Genomic DNA, 20,428 nt, shown 5'->3' with positions numbered 1-20,428 from the left:
TTTTTTTAAAAAAAAGCAAAAGGTAAACTGTATGTATCGTACATACATATGAGTAAAAAAAGAGGTGATTTGAGACAGCCAGCACGGCTTCACCAAGGGCAAATCATGCCTGACCAACCTGTTGGCTTTCTACGATGCAGTGACCATATCAGTTGACAAAGAAAGACCAACCAATGTCATCTACCTGGACTTCTGCAAGGCCTTTGACATGGTCCCACATGACACCCAGGTCTCCAAATTGGGGAGAGATGGATTTGATGGATGGACTATTTGGTGGATAAGGAGCTGGCTTGAAGATTGCACCCAGAGAGTGGTTGTCAATGGCTCTAAGTACAAGTGGAGGCCGGTGACAAGTGGTCTGGACAGAGGTCTGTCCTTAGACTGATACCATTTATCTTCATCAATGACATAGCCGTTGGGATTTAGTGCACCCTCAGCAAGTTTGCAGATGACACCCAGCTGAGTGGTGCAGTTGATACATCAGAAGGAAGGGATGCCATTCAAAGGGACCTGGACAGGCTGGAGAAGTGGGTCCACATAAACCTAATGAGGTTCAACAAGGACAAGTGCAAGGTGGCCAGGGCAATCCCAGCCATGAGCACAGACTGGGAGAAAAACTAAGAGCAGCCCTGCAGAGAAGGACTTGGGGATTCTGGTGGACAAAAAGCTCGACATGAGCCAGCAGTGCATGCTTGCATCCCAGAAGGCCAACTCCATCCCGGGTAGCATCAACTGAGGGGTGGCCAGCAGGTGGAGGGAGGTGATTGCCCCCCTCTGCTCTGCCCTTGTGAGGCCCCACCTGGAGTGCTGCATCCAGGTCTGGGATGTGGGGCTGTTAGAGCAAGTCCAGAGGAGGGCCATGAGGATGATCAAGGGGCTGGAGCACCTCTCCTATACAGAAAGGCTGAGAGAGCTGAGGCCGTTCAGCCTGGAGGAGAGAAGGCACCAGGGTGACCTTGTTGTGGCCTTTCAATACTTAAGGGCATCTTATAAAAAAGGATGGAGAAGGACTCTTTACTTGGGTAGATAATGATAGGAAAAGGGGGAATGGTTTTAAACTAAAAGAAGAAAGATTTAGATTAGAGGTTAGGAAGAAATTCTTCAGAGGGCGGTGAGGCACTGGAACAAGTTGCCCAGAGAAGCTGCAGATGCCCCATTCCTGGAGGTGTTCAAGACCAGGTTAGGTGAGGCTCTAGGCAACCTGATCTAGTGAGTGGCATCCCTGCCTATGGTAGGGGGGTTGGGACAAGGTAAAAACAAGGTGATCTTTGAGGTCCCTCCCACCCCAGGCCATTCTATGATATGGCAAGAGAATGGTGGAAACACTTTCACAGTAAATGTAAACAGAAGTATTCTTTAAATAAGCATCACAAATAATGTAGTTGTAAATACAATTTTCAAGTTGTATAATCACAGAAACATAAGTGAATGAAGAAAGCAAGGGTGTTCCCATTTTGTTCACCACATGACCAAAATCGAAAGTGACCTCATCTGGTTCTTGACTCCAGGCTAATCATGATTTGAAGAAAGAAGGGCTTTGGGAGATCACAAGGAGCTAGTATCACATACTGGATTACTAAAGCAGGTTATTAAACCATTCCAACTCTGATACAGACTACAACTGCATTTTAATTAAATGATTTATATACCAGGTTGCTATCTTACAGTCCAAGGGTAGAATACTTTTCAAACACATACCCCAAATATTCCAGAAAAAAGTACATTTTGTAGAAGTGTGATGTTTTTTCTTTCATGACATATCACTACAGTCCAGAAATGCAAGAAAACTGCTCAGCCTACGATAATGTAGTGGACACTACTGTAAAATCCTAAGATGACAAAGTAATCTCACTTTATTTACATTTGCCTGCAAGTTTAGTGCAATTTTAACTCATGTTCTGAACACAGGCATGAGACGTTTGCATTCCATTCCCAGTTGAAATGTAGAACATTAGCAGGTTCTTCTAGGGAAACCTCCATGTGTCTGCTTGGATTTTCCTTCAGGGGTGTTTCTTAATGCAATTACTGGTTTACCAGGAAGTCTTGATGGCCTGTTTCAAATCACAGAACCCTAAATTAAAAGTTATACTCTGCACATTTAAATTATTCTCCTTTGTCACAACACTGTCAAAACAAGCAGTTTCATCGCTTCATCTGACAGACAGACACAACTATGCTTTTCCTCTAACAATCTAACAAATGGATCCATTTCATGCTTTTAGTAAAATGTAAGAATTGCTTCCTGCTAAAGAAACTTCCCCACATTTAACAAAAGTGGATACTCTGACTTCTTGCTCTTTGTATTTTGATTCTTTCCTGTACATTTATTAGTCAATAATCTATTATTTGAAATACTGTGTAAAACTTTTATCTCATTTTTCACTTAAAGCAAGTTAAAAAAACAACAACACTATTTCATCATTAAAAGTAACAAAGGTAAGCATTTTGACAGACCTACAAAGAGTGATTAAAAAAAAGATAGGATAATATAATCTAAATAAACCAACAAAACAACAAAAAAATCAAGCTACTAGCTACTACATTTTCATGATGGTTAATTAAATCCCTAATACCTACAAGTTACTTTATTAGATTTGTTACCATATTAGATTTTTATCTGCTCATATCTAGCTGTAATGAAAGGGCACGCCTTCACATACACACAAAAAAACAACCAAGAATTTACACAGTACTCCAACAGAGCCACTGCCACTGTTGGTCACTCCCTTTGTACAAATTCTTACTTTCAGCCCAGTTTCCTGAGAAACTGAGGCCCATGTGATTAAGTCGATGCATATGGATGATTCACTGATGGCTTTCAAACCTGTAGATGGTTTTGCTTAAAACTTCTCTTTGCTGTCAGATTTAAAAGACATTAAGCACTTCCAAGCTTCATGGAAAAAGGTGGCTGGCAGAGCATAATTATAATTACCTGTCACTTTTCCCTGAGGGAAAGTTTCAGTATGAGCTTCACACCATCCTGCATTTAAGAAAAATCCACACAAAATGGCCTTTATAGACCACTTTTCTTTCTTTCCCCCTTTTGCGGGGGAAAGTTTCAGTTGAGACTTGCATGCTCCCAGCCAACCAACCATAAGGCAAATCTATAAGAAATTAAGCATCACTTAATTATCGCAAGATGTCTTTGCCCTAACACATACAGCAAGAAGTTAAATGATGCTTAGGGAAGGTTTTCTTTGGTAGCCCTTATGTAGAGCTGATCTTGAAGGTTAGCTGGCTGCCACTGTAACAAACCAGTGGAGCACAAGATCGAACTTCTGTAAGATTAGGAGCAGATGGGTTAATTTCCAGGATACTGAATTTATCCTTGAGCTCTAGAATGCATTTGCAATTAAAAACACAGGAGAGCTAGCATAAGGCAACCTTTTTAATTACCTTCATTCTTCAGTATTTCCCCTATCTGCAGAAGAAAAAAAAAACCTCTCTTCCAATAGGGATTTACTCCAGACTGGGAAACAGTGAATCAATTGCACATTTCTGCTATAAATTATTTGACAGGAGTACTTCAGAATGTTTTGCTAAAATTAAACTTATGTCAGTGACAGCTAAGGCTGCATCTACGTTAGCAAGAAGTGCAGCATATCGAGAGCAAATCTGTGGAGTACAACAGCTGGTAACAAAAATTCTGAATTTACACTAGTCACACTTAGCAGTTTTGCTCCAAACTAGCTCTAGTGCAGCTCCATGTACTAAAGGCACTTCAAAGGCTGAAGCACATTCAGCATGTTCCTGAACACATCTCAGTTTAGCTTTAGCCAAGGGGAATCAAGCTTCCAGGTACTCCATAGAGCAAACTGAACTGCGGCACGGAGAGATGATGGGGACCATCAGTATACAGGTGTGTTCCTGATTCAAACCAAGACACTGATGTACATATCCACTTTGACATCTCCTTCCTCCCACACCCCAAACTTTTCTTTCAAATCTATTTAGAAATGACTGGTCTGACCTAGATCTCAACAACATTGAACATCTGTTATGGAAAGGAAGAAAGAAAGCTGGTGGATGAGTACAAGAAAGAGAAGCCTGAAAGCAACTGAGCTGAGGGCAAGGGAGGCAAAAGCCAGCAGTCCACAGTCTGCTCAGAGAAAGCCAGCCCATACGTGCACATCAGCTAACTAACATGCACATCAGCAGCTGCAGGCCCGCCATGCCCAGTGTTATCTGCATTCTGGTAGGAACAGAGGCAGCTGAGGTTAATGCATTGGGCAAAAAGGAATGGATATAGTACAAAAAAACAAAATGCACAGAAAATTGTGTATTTAAAAGAGAAGAGAGTAAAAAGCAGAGTTTAAGAAAATGGATATTAGCAAAACATTAATTTAACTAAGTTGAATATTCTGCAGCATTTTTGTCCCCCCCTCCCTCCCCCCACCTTTCTTATCAAGAAAATGCAGATAGCTTAAATATTGTTTTACATTAAAAGCATCTTTAAGCAAACAACTTTGAGAAGTGATTTGTTTCCAAAAGAAAGGTTAAAAAAGCTAGCAGTGCCAATGATACATGAAATATCATGATGGGTTGTGTAGCAGCACTGACTTTTTTTCCTTCTCCTTACACGAGTCATTACCTCTGTACTGCCAGTTGCTCAAACATAAGCTTCAGCTATACAACGACCCAGCTCCCAGACAGACTGCAACACGTGTTATCTGAGATCAGGATCTACTTTTTCACCTACAGCATCTGGTAAGAAAATGAATGGCTTGAGGTGGAACAAGAGAATTATGTGGGATATTTTGGTATGGGGTTAGAGACATGTAAGAGGCACAAGACCAGGAGGTTGGGACTAGAGGCAAAGGGACCGTTCAGGTCTGGACATGCAAGATTCAACACAGACTAAGAGGCAGGAAAGTCCAGCAGTACAGAGCTGGGCTTTTCTAGCTCAGAAGGTTAAGCACCACATCTGTGAAAAGAACTGATGTATTTTGATCTGATACGTCCCACACAGTATGCCTGTGGATGAGGAGTAATGCTTCAAATCAGCTAAATGGGAGAATGCAACTGTGATAAGGAAACAGCAGAGACACAAACTTGAGAGGACAAATAGAGAGGAGAGTACAGAAGACCCAAGTCTTCTTTCCTTCCTCACAATGTGGAGCACAAGCCAGAAATACCTAAACATTGGCATTCCCATGGCCATGTTAAAAAAAAAAAAAAAAAAAAGGAAAAAAAACACTTGGAGAAACAAAGGCTTAGACACTGCTGATGTCTCAGGAGAACATCAAGATGAAACCAAAGGACAGGATGTTGCCCAGGGCACACAGCATATTTTCCAATACCACAAGAACTGGACCAGATATCCATTGCACTTCTGAGCTTATGTCTCGTGTATGGTTCAGTGTTTCAAACCCAGAAGGCCCCACTGGGGTAATTGGAAGTGGACTTCGCATCAGAACCAATAAACACAGCTATCAGGAGGCAGATGCTGTAAGAAACACCATGTGGGCAGCACTGGCAAGGCACAGTAACAGCATTGGGAACAGAGCCAGGAAGAAGGCTGAGGAGAAAAGATACAGAAAAAGATGGAAGCCAGGCCTGCTTTAAGAAAGCACCAGAAGGGGCATTATAGACAGAGCTCTGCTGGTTCCACACGTTTTGTCCTTTTCTGTCTCTTCCTATCCCACTCCCCTGCCCATTTTCTTCAGTGGGAGTTACACTTCCCACTCTTATCTCACACTTCTTATCTCTTTGCCATAGTAGAGAAAGTGCAGATCCCAAAATAAGGTGTATGGAAGAACATCTTCCAGATAAGAGTTATAATTTAACTTAAAGGCATGCTGTGACATTCTCACAACTTGTATATTTATTCTCTGATCACCTGAAAATTAGCAAGTTTTGCAGAAGGATGGTTTAAATCAATATCAACCTGTCAAGAAACAGACAGGTGCCCTGAATTATGCTCTGTAATACAGCTCACTACCGTAAAATGAAAGATTCTTCCAAAAGATGGTCAAAGCCTTTTTCTCCTTCAACAGAATAAGATGCAAGCCTGCCATTAAAAATGGCCCTTTGAAGAGTAAGCCTACTTAAAAGTCTCATTAGACCATTAGGCAAAAGAGTATTCTGTAATTTCTAAGTGAACGGTGACTGTAACCACAGAGCTATTAGTCTTTGTACCAAGGTTTTCATTGCAGAGGACTACATAAATGCAGCTAGCCTGTAATCGTCACACTAGTTTATTTGGTATTTGCAATGGAAACAGTAGAAGGGCTACTAAAGGCCTCATTTGAGCAAAAGTAGTTCTGGGTCTCTGGTGCAAAATTCTGTGAAAATAAAGTTATACAGATCACAAAAACAAACAAACCGACCAACCCACCCTTCCTCTCAATCATTTAGCACCCAAGACTGCTGCTGGAGTGCAGCACCCTAGAAGGTGCTGTGCATGTTACTGCTCAGCAGTGTTACTCAACATCTGATCTCTCAAGCTGCTAAAGCCAAAGCTGGCTTGATGCGAGATCTCTATAGTAATATATATGTGTGTATATATATACATATATATATATATATATATATATATATTTTCCCCCCAAACTGTTAATACATTAAATATACCCAGCCAGAATGGCCTAATCATACATTTAAGTGCATCCGTACTGGCAAGCCCACCTCCTGCTACAGGCCAGCAGCACACTGTCCTTTACAAGCTTAAAGGAAAACACATTTTGGGTAACAGAAGGTGAAGTAAGAAGCTATTTGCATCTTACACTATTTAAGACCACATTTTACCATCATCGCTTCCTGTACGTAGTGTGCACTAAAATACCAGATCCAACGAGCAGACCCATTTACCAGGCACTTTTTGCCCTTCACTCCATGGCATCTCACTGTACTTGCAGTAACCAGCAAACAAGCCCTACTGCCTTTAGGTTTAGTATGTTGCGAAGAACAGTGCCTGAATGGTACCCGTGGTGGCTTCTAAAGATGAAAGATGACAAGAATGTTTTCGTTTTGGAAATATTCACAAGCTCTTTCACACATGACCACAGCAGTTCAGCCCATGCAGATTCCAATGTCAGAACGATGGCAAGAGCGCCACGATGTGACACACACTCTCAAACTAACGGTGCCTAAGGCAACAGCCTGTTGTGGAATTAAGTGCAAACGCAGTACCCATCGTGGACATGAGTCACAAATTTGGCAGATTCTGTGGCATTTGACGATAAAATATGACAAAACACTGTTGGTCCCAAAACGGGGAATTCTTCGTTAGTAGAATTTTCCTTTAAGCCTTGCACAGTGCTTGAGGTGACTGTGGCTACAACATGCAACGCTGAGATCAGTTTTACTGCTTTGCTACAGCTATTGTGCAACCTCATAACAACTGCCTTCCCCCCTTCCCTCTGCAGCAATTCTCCCTCCAAGGTTTAGATGGTACATTAAAATCAAGGAAAAATAAAAAGACAGCGTAGACACAAGCGTGCCTCTACCAAATGCCATGAGAAGACTTGGATGTGTGTACTTTGAAACTCTTAAGGTCCTAGCTAATACATGGAATGGACTCCAGGAGCCTCTTTTTACATTTTACTTTGCAATACAGAGATACTTGAGATCCAAATATATTATAGAAAGGTTTGTACAACAAATCCTTTTGTTTTTGAAAAACAGTATTTGAACCTCATTTTTACAGAGGTGTCCTTGCACAGTGAAATAGGAATGCACAGCGACTACTCAACCTCCAGAACAGCTTTTAATATACTCTGAAGTACCTACTCATAGCATGCCAGACTGCACTACACAGGGATAGGATGAAGTCCCTAAAAAACAGCTGACATTCAGGCAGCAAGAAAGATTTTCCAGTACTTCAGCTGGAACTCACCACTACTTCCTACCAAAATAAAGAATGTACCTAATAGTCTAGGAATTTCTACTAGGAAGAGCAAAATATGAGTGGATATACAACTTTCCTATTCAGAAAGGAAAACTAGGATCTTTGCAGGGATCTTGTTGTACTTGCCTATATTCCTACCCAGGATGCCTCATTTTAAGAGCCTGAGTTTACCTGTGCTTTGTTTCACGTTTCAGACATTTCACAATACTCTCCAATTTATTTTTGGTCCTCACAGTAGTACCTAGTCTTGTCAGCTTCTTTCTAACAAATACACTTTATTAAAGAGTGCAACTGTGTCCTTGCTTTCTGATTGAATTTTACTGAGTAAGGAAGTTATTTAACCAAACACATGCTTACCAGAGAATACAAAAAATTCCAGAATTATAAAACAGTTACAGTTGGAAGGCATGCCCAAAGGTCACACAAGTCCCTTCGTTACCTGGCCACTCAGACATTTTCAACTCCCCTCCTACTTTACAAAGAGCAGGTTGAGTTTATTACCTGAACAGGAAAAAATTGGTAACAGAGACCTTGGCAACTACAAGCCTTCCTGTTCTTGACCAACTGTAGATACCTATAATTCATGCAACAGGGTTATAAGCAGCACATTGTGAAAAAGAGAAAACTTTGGCCCCAAATTTAATTTACAAAATCTTATTCACTGATTTGAAATACCACACAGCAGCATGCCTATGAGATTTGTTGCATGGATTGACTTGAATTTTAAAGGTACTGTGGATAGATCACCCTCTGTATGCTCACGCACAGCCAATAATGGCCGTACGTGAGCAAGAGACTGCTCCTCTGTCATATCACATCTCATCGTTAGAAATACGCCTATGACTCCTTCGGTTTGGACAGCTGTAATGTTTTCTTATGACTACACTTATAATAAACACCAACCAAAAAAAGAACTGAAACTCATAGCACAGTAGTGTTGGACATGTCTCGCCTCACACCAACTAAAACTCCATACATAACCTAACTGTCAGAATGAAACCGACACACTGGCACTGATTCACTTCTGAAAGTAAAAACAACACAAAAAAAGCAAAATCAGTTTTACAACTCTGATTTTATTTATACTTCTTCGGACTTGAGCAATATTTTCACTTGCTAATCACTCCCTTTAAACTTAGCCACTACTTTAGCCCTGAGTGCCTCTGCTGAAGTGTTTCAAGTTACACTCGATACAAAAAGTGGACTTCAACCCTCTGCAATCACTCTTACTCCTGGTAATCACAGGCAAACTGCCGTAGCACTTGAAGAAACTTGCTTCTTTTGCTGTACGGAAGCTTTTGACAACCTGATGAAGTTCTGAAGAACCACTGACCAGAAACACATAGAAAGGGGCTTCATTTGCTTCCACAGAAAGATAAACATACCATGAGTATCCCCTATTTTAGCTTGCCTTCACTTCCCCCTTCTTAGGGAGAAGGAACCAACTTTTTTTTTTTTTTTTTTTTTTAAAAAACAAACAAACCCTTTAACAAAAGGGCAACTTATCTTGGACAACACCGCAGAACCTACTAGCCATAAATTAAAGCTTGAACTAGGAAGGTTTAGGCTCCCCTGCCTTCACAGGCATTGTTTTCATAATATTGATGGAAAATGAGAATGCTCTGCTTCCTTCATTTTGCAGATGGCGACTTAAGTTCAGAGAAAAATTAAGTCAGGCGTTTCACTAATCTGTTGTACCCAAAATACATCAAGGACTTGATTTTTCAGAGTATTTCATGTTACATAGCACTTTGTACTTGGTTAGACCATACCTACACTAGTGACTAGTTTCTGTTAGTAGCTCCTCTACCCCACCACTGCTAGAAGAAAAAGGTAAAACAGTCTCAAAGCAACTAGCCACAAGTGAGGAAAACACACATCAAGTACTCCTAAAAAGCCTGTATCTTACAATATTTCCACAACAGATGAAAAAACAGTTTTTAGAAGCAATACTCAAATTTCTTCAACATGGGATCCTCTCTTGGCAACCTCGTCCTAAAGTAGAGAACTTACTCCAGCCTCTGCAACAGGACTCCTCTTGGAGCAGTATCCTTGACCACACAACTGTAATTTACCCCAGAGAGCTCACAATCCTCCTCATTATTCAGTGTGGAGTCTCCACCCAAAAAAAGTTAGATCTTGATCCCATTCTTCCACCAGCAGAAGGGCAATCAATGCTACCCCAGTATATGGCAGACAGCATTTCTGACACAGCATAACATGAAGTGACACTGAAGTACACAAAAAGAGGATATGCAAATATGGACGAGAAGCACTCGTTTCACTTTTGAAAAACACTCCCATTTCCTTCCTTTACTCTCTTCAAAAATTCTAAGCCTCAAAAAGGTTCCAAGATCCTCCCACTGCAAATGTCACCCTGCACATCATTTTAGCTATGAAAAAACTAAAAGCTATTTGTTGCTATCAGATGTCCAAACTCACATGGAATTAATTACTGTTTAGATCTTGCCAAAGCACTGAAAATCAGAAAGACTAACATTTTGACAAATGTCCTCGTAGGTGCTATGCCAAACACTCTAGTCTTGCTCAGCATACAAGAGCCAAAAATTATAAACAGACCGTGACAGAGGAAAAGAGATCTAAAAATGACCTTATGTTTTTTTGCATAGACCAGTGAGTATGGAAGAAAAAGAAAATTGTTACGTTAGGCTCTGGTTGGTTCAATTCTGCTTTAACATCTCACAATAGAATACAAAATACTGAAGCCCAAGTATCCCAAAAGGTGTCTTTTTTAGAGGACTGGACACTCAACAACTCTTCTTCGTTATCTACTAAAACAAATATACAGCATCAAGGAAGTGTCCGCACAATAGGTACTCGGATTTATACCTACAGTTCTACAGGTATTTCCATTCAGAAGGTAAGTCCTACCAAGTCAACATTAGGTTACAGCACTATCCATTACTTCAGAGAACACTTTGAAGGGATGTGCGTTGCTTAATAGTGAAGCACGTGGACTAGATATATATATACACACATATACACACACACACTTCAGATCAACCTGCAGAACTGCAATCTTAAGAAATACAATTTTCACAACACAAGGGGAAAAACACTAGTTTCAAAATGGTACACCAGATTGTTCAAGAATGGCAGAATCAATACCAACAAGCCAGTACTATCTTGCTACTTAAAATAAATAAACAGGTTCTATCACCACTCTCTCTTTATTCTCTCAATTTACTTTTAATATCCAAGAAAAATGCTGTATTCAAAGCATTTAAATTAATATTTTCTGACAAATATGATTTTAAATGAGGCAGGTTAGAATACTAAGGCTGAAACTACAGAACCTGCATAACGTAGATCAGATGGCATTTACATCACAGAATAGCTTGGAGTGATTCAGAAGCAGAACATCCTGCCTGATCCTGAAGGATCTCTGTTGAAGCTTCCTTTTATGCATATTGGTAGGCGCACATCCTCCCCCTAACTGGGAGGGACGAGATCTAAGAAGCAGCATTTAAAAGAACAGGGCTAGCTCCTGGCATTAATGACAGAACGGAAACAATCCAAGAAAAGCATTCCCTCTCCCCAGAACAGCAATAAACCTCCTTCCAGAAGCCACCGCTACCAAGTCCCCTTTTGGCTGGGCTGGAGCGGCTCCCACACAGCAGCAACAAGGGGACACCATTCCTGCTGCACCACAGACACCATCGCTACGGCATTCCCCACATTCCTCCACATGGGCCAGTAAGGAACTGCAGCCGGCTGCCAGAGCTCACGAGGAACCTGAAGGATGTTTGTCAGTGTGGCCTTGTTCTCCAGCTCACTTCCCTGCTCCCAGACTAACCCTTTTCACGGAAGAAATGAGGATTGCTGTTTCTACGTACAGCTGGCTGCTCTGCAAGGAAGCGATGGCAAGAAATAAAGCAGGTGACGACGAGAGTGCAAATACAACTGGTTGAAAAAATACTTGTGTTGCTTGAAAGGAATTCTGCCGGACCAGAAATATCCTAAACTCCTTTTCAGATGTTATCAACAGTCAGATGATTATATGTGAAGAAATACTCTTATCAGTATGTATGCTCTAGTTACTTTTCCTATTTCTTCCGCAGAAGAAAATAAGGTCGTTTCACTTTCAGTTTCCCACTCACAAGCTTAAGCCCGAGTTGTACGCACTGGAAGGGACTTTCTTCAATTTAGTTCCAACACAAACAACATAGGATAAATACATGCATCTGTCTTCTCTTTAAAAAAAAAATAAGTAGAGACTGCATCTTTAATAAGTGAGATGAATTGCAAATAAATCTTATTTACGCAAGCAATCAGTCAATTTTTTTAAAAAAAGACTTCATTGAGAATCTGTATAGTTGAACTGGGAATGCACCACAGCTTTACAAGACTACCACGCACAGGCAGTGCAAGAAGAATGCATCCTCTGACTTTTAAAAATTAAGTCAGTCAGGAAAAGTACATTTCCTACAACAGTTGAAAAAAAATTAATTCTATCCCACATTTGAAAGAAAAAACACTTGACAGTGTTTGAATTTACCCAGCTTTCAACAAGGAATCCCATCAGGCTAACAAGCCTTAGCAATATTTGTGTGTGTGTGTTATTAGGCTGAATTCCAGGTTCAGCTGGTCATGGCTCTGAGCAATCTGCTCCAGCCAGCCGGGCTCCGAGCAGGGGGACGGACTAGATGACCTCCAGAAGTGCCTTCCAACCACAGCCAGGCTACGGCTCTGTTCCATGAATTAGAAATGCAGATGTTCTTTAACTCTGCAGGCAGCACGTCCACCAGCACTTCTCTCCTCCTGCTGATACATTCAGCATACAAAAAGGTTTTAAGTCTTTCACATTCTCCAGCAACTTACGCCCGTGCAGTCAGGACAGCATTTATTCCAGGAAAGAACACAGGTGGCTAGAAAAACCTGCATAGCTTGTGAGTACTGATGTCACAGTCAAGTTAAATCATATCATTAAGACAGCTGTGCAGAATACACGCTGGGAAGCATCCTATTCTTGCTGAGGCCCATACCTTGCTGTCAAAATAAACATCTGCATGGAAAAAAAAAATCATCTCCTTACTCCGAATTAGACATCCATTAGCTTCCAGAGTGCCAGAAGGGACCTCTCTTTTCTAGTTAATCTAGAATAAAGACATACATAATATATATATATATATATTCTATAAAGGAGATTCTTGATCCTATAAAGAAGCCTCTTCTGGGAAAGAAGAGCAAGCCATGCTTACTCAAGTACTCTGTCAGGAGCTGAAGGCACTTATTGCAAAATCCATTAGTCCTCCCTTTTAATCTACAAGTCTGCAAAACTTGCATGTTCACAGGTGCTTCCTCTTGAGTCTTTTTTAGGATGAGCTATGGGTTCAAAGGAAGCACCTGTGCAGATATTTAACATAATGATACTCCCTTTAAGCCAAATGGAGAAGTGGAGTTGTAACCTTCAGTTCTGATCTGCCACTTATTCCCTAAAGATGCAACAAAATAAATCTTTGTTGGCTAAGAAACGCTATTCCATTGGTACACCACCTACCGAAGAAAAACTTGAAAGCCTTTATATCAGTACTTTGTCAAGCTTAAGAAAAGCAAACCTATCACCAGTTCAGTTTCTACAGGAACCTACGTTCCCTTTAGAAACCTAGTACAGATCTGCAAGCCAAGAGATTTCATATTCACTCTGTACATTATCCCTAAAACCTCAGTTTTCTATTTAACCCTTCACTAGCTTCTCTGATACTTGCCAAGGCAGGAACAGGAAGACCCGTGACTAACTGGCATCAGTCCCAGAAGGAACAACACCTGAAAACACACAAAGGCCTTTCATGGGCTAAAAGCAGGTGAAGTACCCAAGCCTATTCATAGCCCTTCAACTTCAGCAGGATTCAGCATGGGTAAATGGTTTCCTAGAGTGCTACTGTTAGTGAGACCTAGAACAGCAGATGCAGAAAGGAAAGCAAGCGTCTGACTAGACTTGCAGCTCCCCAGATGGATAACAGGATTTTTGCCCTGGCTGCTTTATGAAGATGTGCAAAATACCCAACAGTCTTTATTGCCATCTCATGGCCATCACCACATATCACAAAAGTAACAGAACAAAGTAACATACTTTTTTCCCATTATGGAAATGATTGTTCTTTGGGAGAAGAGAGTGGTGGAACAGACGGAGTGGAACAGGGAATAGCAAGAAAAACGTTTGCATACAAGTATAACTATTCAGAGCTGTAAAACTACAGGAAGTACTGTGATTAGCACTCATTAATGTTTTAATGAGTCAACTTGTTCTTTACTTTCCAGCCCCTTCAATTTCCAGATGTTTTCAAGATAAAGCTCTTTCTTTTTTAAAAAAAAATAAAATAAAATATGGTTGTCAAGACCACATTAGAAGAATAGATTAGTATTAGCACTCTCACAAGAGAATAGCAAGGAACAAACCTTCCCTTTCCTTGACCTGTAAACTAGGAGTAAGAACCCAGATTACCACAGTGCTGAACACCACAGAAAGTTGATTTCTCTCAGTTAGCATTCTTTATTGCATATGATCTTGAAGCAAACATAAGCAAGAGAAAGATGTTTCTGCAAACTGGGTAGAGAAGCGATCTAATCTGAGCCTGAATAGGCTAAAGAGTCAGACACCTATTAACTAGGATACAAAGGGCTCTGAAAGAGAAGAGAATCTACAGGAAATGTCTTAATGCAAGTAAGCACATTTCTGTTGTCATCAGGTGACGGAACTTTCTAAGATTTCTCTCACAACACCTCTCCTGGAACTGCAAAACATGACTTGGTTTCTGTTGCACTTAATGCCTTCTGAAGCTCAGAGAGGAGGGTCAAAGAGCTTTCTACCTCTTATTTTTCAGTGTCATGAATGCAAGACAGCACAAGAAGAAAGTGGTTCCAACATTCTCCATCTCCACCAAGCTACTTACAAGTGGGGAGTACATGCTGGGGTCAGGGAAGAAGACATCTTAAGTCTTCCTTTATCTGCAATTTCAGTTTTTGTCTCTAATATAAATCATATCTGTGTCTCACATATTGGCAGCAGTGTAAAACTGTGTGAAACCAATCTCCTTGCAACCTTGTAGCTACCTAAAACAGGCTGAGTAGCACCCATGTAACTGTGGAGAGTTTCTTCATTTGCTGCTTGCAAAAGATAAAAAGCACTTGCAGCAGATAAAAGGACTTCAGCTTCGCCAGATCTTGGGAGATAACCCAAAATAAGCCAAGGCAAAGTCACACTAACTCTCAAGGGCTCTTTAAATGAATGTTTAGGTTTTACAGAAGGTGGCAATAAAAGTCCTCAACCATACAGATAAGCTACAAAGTCTGGCTCAGCAAGCTTACCGAGAAACTTTCCAAGACTTCTCTAGGTTCTGGAACAATAACAAACTGGTAAGGAAAAAAAGAGTACAGTAGCAAGGCTCTGACTTCTGTTATTCTGTTAACAAAACTATTCAGTGTCATAACACAAAATGCAAGATAGAGTTTGCGCTACTATTTATTTCATACCATCTGTCACTGGAGCCTAATGATGCAGTTAAAAAATATAGTCTGGAGACTAAATGACCAATCAACATTTATACTGCTCCATCTGCAATAGAACACGCAAAAGAAAAGAACGCTAAACACGAAGAGGTGGGTTGGGCATGAATAAGATAAAAAAAAAAAGTCAAAACTAAGTTGTTCTGAATGTGCATGTTAACATTGCGGCGGCGGGTTAATCATTACACATTTTGTGATCAATAGCTCGTTCCAATTTTACAGAGGATCAACTGCACCAGTCTTCCAGGCAATTTCACCAGACTAAGACTCCAAACATGGCGAGTCGGGTCAACAAACAGAATTTATTTTTATGTATCTGCATGCTCAGCCATTTGTAGGTGCCAGCGCTTCAGCTATATCCCAGACTCCTCCACCTGGTTAGAGCTGCAACAGTTTCTGGGTTTTGTAGCAATTTAAACTGACTCCAGTGGCACAAATAAGCTGCTGTTCAAACCTGTAACAGTAACCACTATTTGTTTTCAGTTTATACTTTTGATCCTAACATAAATGGTAACACAGCAGTATCCCCCCCCAGCTAACGTCAAATAAACTTCAATGCTTCATACAAGCAGTCATTCTGCCTGCTTACTCAAAGACCTTTTCCTCAAAGAAGCTGCCTATTACGCAAGCCCGCTAGAAGCCATAAATGAACTTAGTTTGTTGCGTTGAGCCTGCTCTCTTACACAACATCTGTCATAAGTTTTGCTGCCTGTAGTATTCAGAGCTCACCAATAATTGTGACTAGTTCTCTCGGTGGGAGAAGAATGCACAAGGAGATGGCAGTGGAAGGGCAGAAGCCCTCACATCTTTCAGATTCAGCTGTCATCTTTGTGAAACAACCACAGGCCCTCTGACCTCCACTGTCCGCTCTCCAGCCAGGCCCAGCAATTATCTGAGAAAAGCCAGTAAGTCAGAAAAGGGACTCGCATGCTGGACAGAAAACAGTGACACCGCAACAAGAACGCTGCCATAGCCCTCCGGGTGCCAAGAAAAACATTTGCACCCCTTGACTTTTTGGCTTCCAAGACACATAACAGGGAAGTCAAAGTACATGGGGGAAAAAAGAAAAAGGAGAGTGAATGGGTTTACTGCTACCTTCCCAATGTAGCATTGTGCTGTAGCTCAAACCCTGCAATTTTATCTGAACAGACAGCTCCCCAGGGTTGCACAGAGACCTCCTGAATTCACACGGGGTGAGATTCAAGTCCCCAGCTCATCAAGTCACAGGGCCAGCTGAGACTCTGAGCTTTTACCTAAAGAATGATGAAAATCAAGTGACACCCAACATCTGCACAAGCCTGAAAGAATATACCAACAGGTGAAACACCCTGATTCCTCCCATCATTTTAAAGCGCTGTTACTCTGGGGACTCCTGCCCCCGAACCACAGCAGAGGATTACAGCGGGAGGGAGGAAAGCACAGAGTGCTTGCCTCTTCCCAGCCGCACAGCACCTGTGCTGTGTCCCCACGTCCCTACCTCAGTGACAGGCGTGAGCAGGCTGTCATCAACTTGCACAGCGAAAATCACTCACACGCCTGCCGCTTCGGCACCCGAGAAGCATCTCCCCCTCAAATGTTGATAATAGGGAATTATTTTAATGAACGCTAATGATTTCTTAGACGTGGTGATCTCAGCCTTCCCCACCGCTCCAGGATTAAACAGTTTTTTCCTGGAACGCCAGTACGTTTGGCCCGCTCCACATCTGCCTGAAAGCTTTGTGTTCCGACAAGCATCACAAGTCGCCCTTCACCAGAGCGCTGTTGTACCCCACGAAGCGTGCGGCCGCAAGGCGTACAAGGCATCTTCCCTGCCTCAGCCCGCAGCACAAAGGTGCGGAGCGCCGTGACAGCTTCCACATGCCAGCCCGGCTGGTCGCAGCGGGGAGGTGGAAAAGGAAAGGAATGGGATGGGGGGGGAGGTGTAAAATGGGATGAGGCGGAATGAAATGGGATAACGTGGGATGAGGTGAAGTAAAATGGGGAGAAATAAAATGGGATAACGTGCATTGAGGTAAAATAAGAGGGGATAACGTGGAATGGGGTAGAATAGAAGGGAATACTACGGAATAAAATGGGATGAAATCCCTACGTTTCGTGTCAGCCCGCCGTCCCCAAGCCCCCAGCCCCCCGGTAACCCCCGCCCCGGCGCCCCCCGAGCCCCCCAGCCCCCCGGTGCCCGCCCCGCCGCCCTTCCTTTGTTGCCGAGCGCCACCTGCGCCGCCCGGCACCTGGCGGCCGCTCGGTGGCGAGGGAAGGGAAGGGGAAGGGAAGGAAGGGGAGGCCCGGCCGGCGTGCGGCCGCCGAGCCCCCCGCCTCCCCCGGGAGCCGCCGTGCGGGCGGGCGGTGACAGCGGCGGCCATGGCTCCCCCCGCGGCCAGCTCCTTACCTCCCCGCCGCCTCCCCGCCGTCCACCACCGCTCGGGGCGCGGCTCGCCGCCTCCCAGCCGTGCCCGTCCGTCCGTCCTTCGGCCCGTCGGTCCGTCCGTCGGTCGGCGGGGTTTGAACGCCGCCCCGCCGCCCTGCCTCCCCCCGCTGCCGTTGCCGCCCCGCCCCGCGCCCCGCCGCTGTCCCCCCCCCTCCTCCTCCTCCTCCTCCTCCTCCTCCTCCCTCAGCCGGGCTCCGCCGCGCTGCCATTGGCCGCGCCCCGCCGCCGCCGGCAGAGGAGGGAGGCGGGGAGGGGAAGGGGCGAGCAGCGCGCACGCTCCCTCCCGGCCCCGCTCGAACTTTCTGGAAGCGGCGGCGGCGGCACGGGGCGGCAGGCCGACGGAATGACCCCCGGCTCGGCTCCGCTCCCCCGGCCCGCTTCCCGGCGGGCGCGGCCCCCTCCTCCCGGCGCCCCCGCCCCCTCCCCGGGGGGGGTTCCGGCGGTGATGGCGCAGTGAGTTTTAACGGCCGGCGCTGCGCATGCGCGGCGGGACGCGGGCCGGCCCTGAGGGAAGCGGGAGGGGGGGCGCTGAGGGCCAGGCCGAGCCGGGCGTCGTGGAGGGGGGCTGCAGAACCAGGGCGGCGCTGGCCCTGAGAAGAAGGGGCTGGCATGTGCTCGTTAAAGTACACAGCGCGGCTTTAACGGCGTGTGTGCGTGTGGTTCTGTGCTCGGGGGGCTTCAGGCGGCGCCCCCAGGCTGCTCCTGCGGGCGGGCGGCGGGTCAGAGCCCTGAGGGGGCAGCTGGACAAAGCCCTGCATCTGACAGGGCTCCTGCTGCCCGGCTCTCACCTGTTGCTGCGAAGAAAGCAGCAATTCCTCGGTATTTACCAAGCCAGAAACGTGAATTCTTCCCAATAACAGGACATTGGGAAAATGAAGCGTTTGCTTCGGTTCAAAGAGAAATATGCTGACAGTTAATTGTTTTGGTGGATGACTTACTATATAACCTTTCCTTGAATAATCAGTCTGTGGCATTTAGCAAGAAAAACAAAACAAAACAACACACATTTCTATGTTTAAAAAAAGAATTGAAAGTGCTGTGGTGTTCCCCTTTATAGAAACAAAGGCACGTGCTGTTCCTCGTGCCCACCATCTTTAATGGTCAGAGATGCTGGAATAAATAAGGTGGATAAAAAATGGGTGCCAACCTCTTTTCTGTTCCACATGCAACATTTAGTACCTTATTTTGATGAAGAGTAGGTATTCTGCGGACAAGGTCCACCACAAGTAGAGATTGGCATCACACATCTTGAATATTCCCATGCTGCGCATCACGTGGTTTAGGTAAATGTGTCTAATTTGCTTTCAAAAGTTTTTTTTTTTTGCAGAAATCGCGGTACAGATCATTTGTTCTGCAAAGCAACTGCTGTCATTCTCACTTGACTCGATCAGCATACCTTGCGTGCTGTCAGCTGCCCAGGAGCAGGTGCGCAGGCACCAGTGACCGCGTGATGAAGGGGGCTGTGTTCACTTCACCTTCTTTGATGTGCGGTCAATTCCAGAGGTCATCTCTTGAGGTGGTGAGCAGCTTTAAGAGGAGGCAGGCTATGGACTGCCTGCACGAGTGGAGAGAGAAATATTTCTCAAGGCAGAGTATTTGTTCTTCTCACAGTGCTCTACAGGGCAGGCACTGATGATTCACCCTCTAACCATGATGGGCTGCAGGTGCAGTGCCGTGCTGTAACGCTGCGTTCCCATCCTTGTACATCAGCGCAAGCAGCATGCAGTTCCAGGACCTCTGTCTACGTTGGTAGGTGTTCACAAACAGCAGCTGAGATAACAGGGAAACAATTTATACCTTCTACAGCAGATGCTAAGAGTTGATAAAGTTGATAATAACATCAGTAATTAAAGAAAATTCATTTCCTTGAGCCCCTTGGGAGAACTCCAGTTCGGACTCCTAAAAAGCAACACTTGTTGATTGCTACCCCTACGTTAGCACCTTCCCTTTGTCTCCAGGAGTCCCTCCTGTTTACACACTACGTCTACAAAGTTCCCTCATAGCTGTTCTGTGCTGACTTGTGTAGTACTTGCCTTGAGCTGCCTTCGGTAGTGAAACATCTTGTACTATCAGCTGTGTGAGCGACACTGGTCTTAGCAAGATAAGCATGCACGGCAGCTGGTTCAGCTCTGTCACTGCTGAACTTAATCTAGTAACTGAGTGACTGAAAATCTCAAACTGCAGGAAAAAAAATATCTAAAGATAGGGACTTTATTCCAAGAACTTGCAAAACGTGACGCTGGCGAAAGCACGCATGGTAGCCTCGGGGAGGCAGCCATCGGGTCAGTCAGTGGGCCCACTTCATGCACTGTACGGACAGAACTGAATGTCGGTGCTCCTTCCTTTTTGACAGAGCAGTTCCAGGTAACATTTTTCTAGCAGTTCACAGAGGATATGGAAATCCTTTCCAACATCAAATGCATCATTGGGCATCTAGTGGAGTTTGCTATTACTCCTAAATTTATTCCATCTTTACCAAAGGGAAAAACCACCACCAGATGGACATCAAAACACTTTCTTGTAAGACAGAGCAAACTGGGGAGGGAGACTACTGGAACGAAGCAAACAAATCGCCCTGTCCACCTTTACGAATGGGAGGAGTCAGGCAGTCCTGAGCTTTGTTCTTA

General features: G+C 43.8%; 1 protein-coding gene across 1 annotated transcript in view; it reads right to left on the bottom strand.

Moving 5' to 3' along the window:
* The window catches only part of ANKRD12 (ankyrin repeat domain 12), a 63,534-nt gene extending 45,694 nt beyond the window's left edge, over positions 1 to 17,840 (bottom strand). Inside the window, exon 1 of the mRNA XM_035319710.1 lies at positions 17,763 to 17,840. The gene's annotated coding sequence lies outside the window, so the exon portion shown is untranslated. The remainder of the gene's footprint in view (positions 1 to 17,762) is intronic.
* Positions 17,841 to 20,428: the final 2,588 nt, after the last annotated feature.

Source organism: Oxyura jamaicensis, chromosome 2, assembly GCF_011077185.1.
Source record: "Oxyura jamaicensis isolate SHBP4307 breed ruddy duck chromosome 2, BPBGC_Ojam_1.0, whole genome shotgun sequence".
Taxonomy (NCBI): Eukaryota; Metazoa; Chordata; class Aves; order Anseriformes; family Anatidae; genus Oxyura; species Oxyura jamaicensis.
This window is presented reverse-complemented; position numbering and strand designations above follow the sequence as displayed.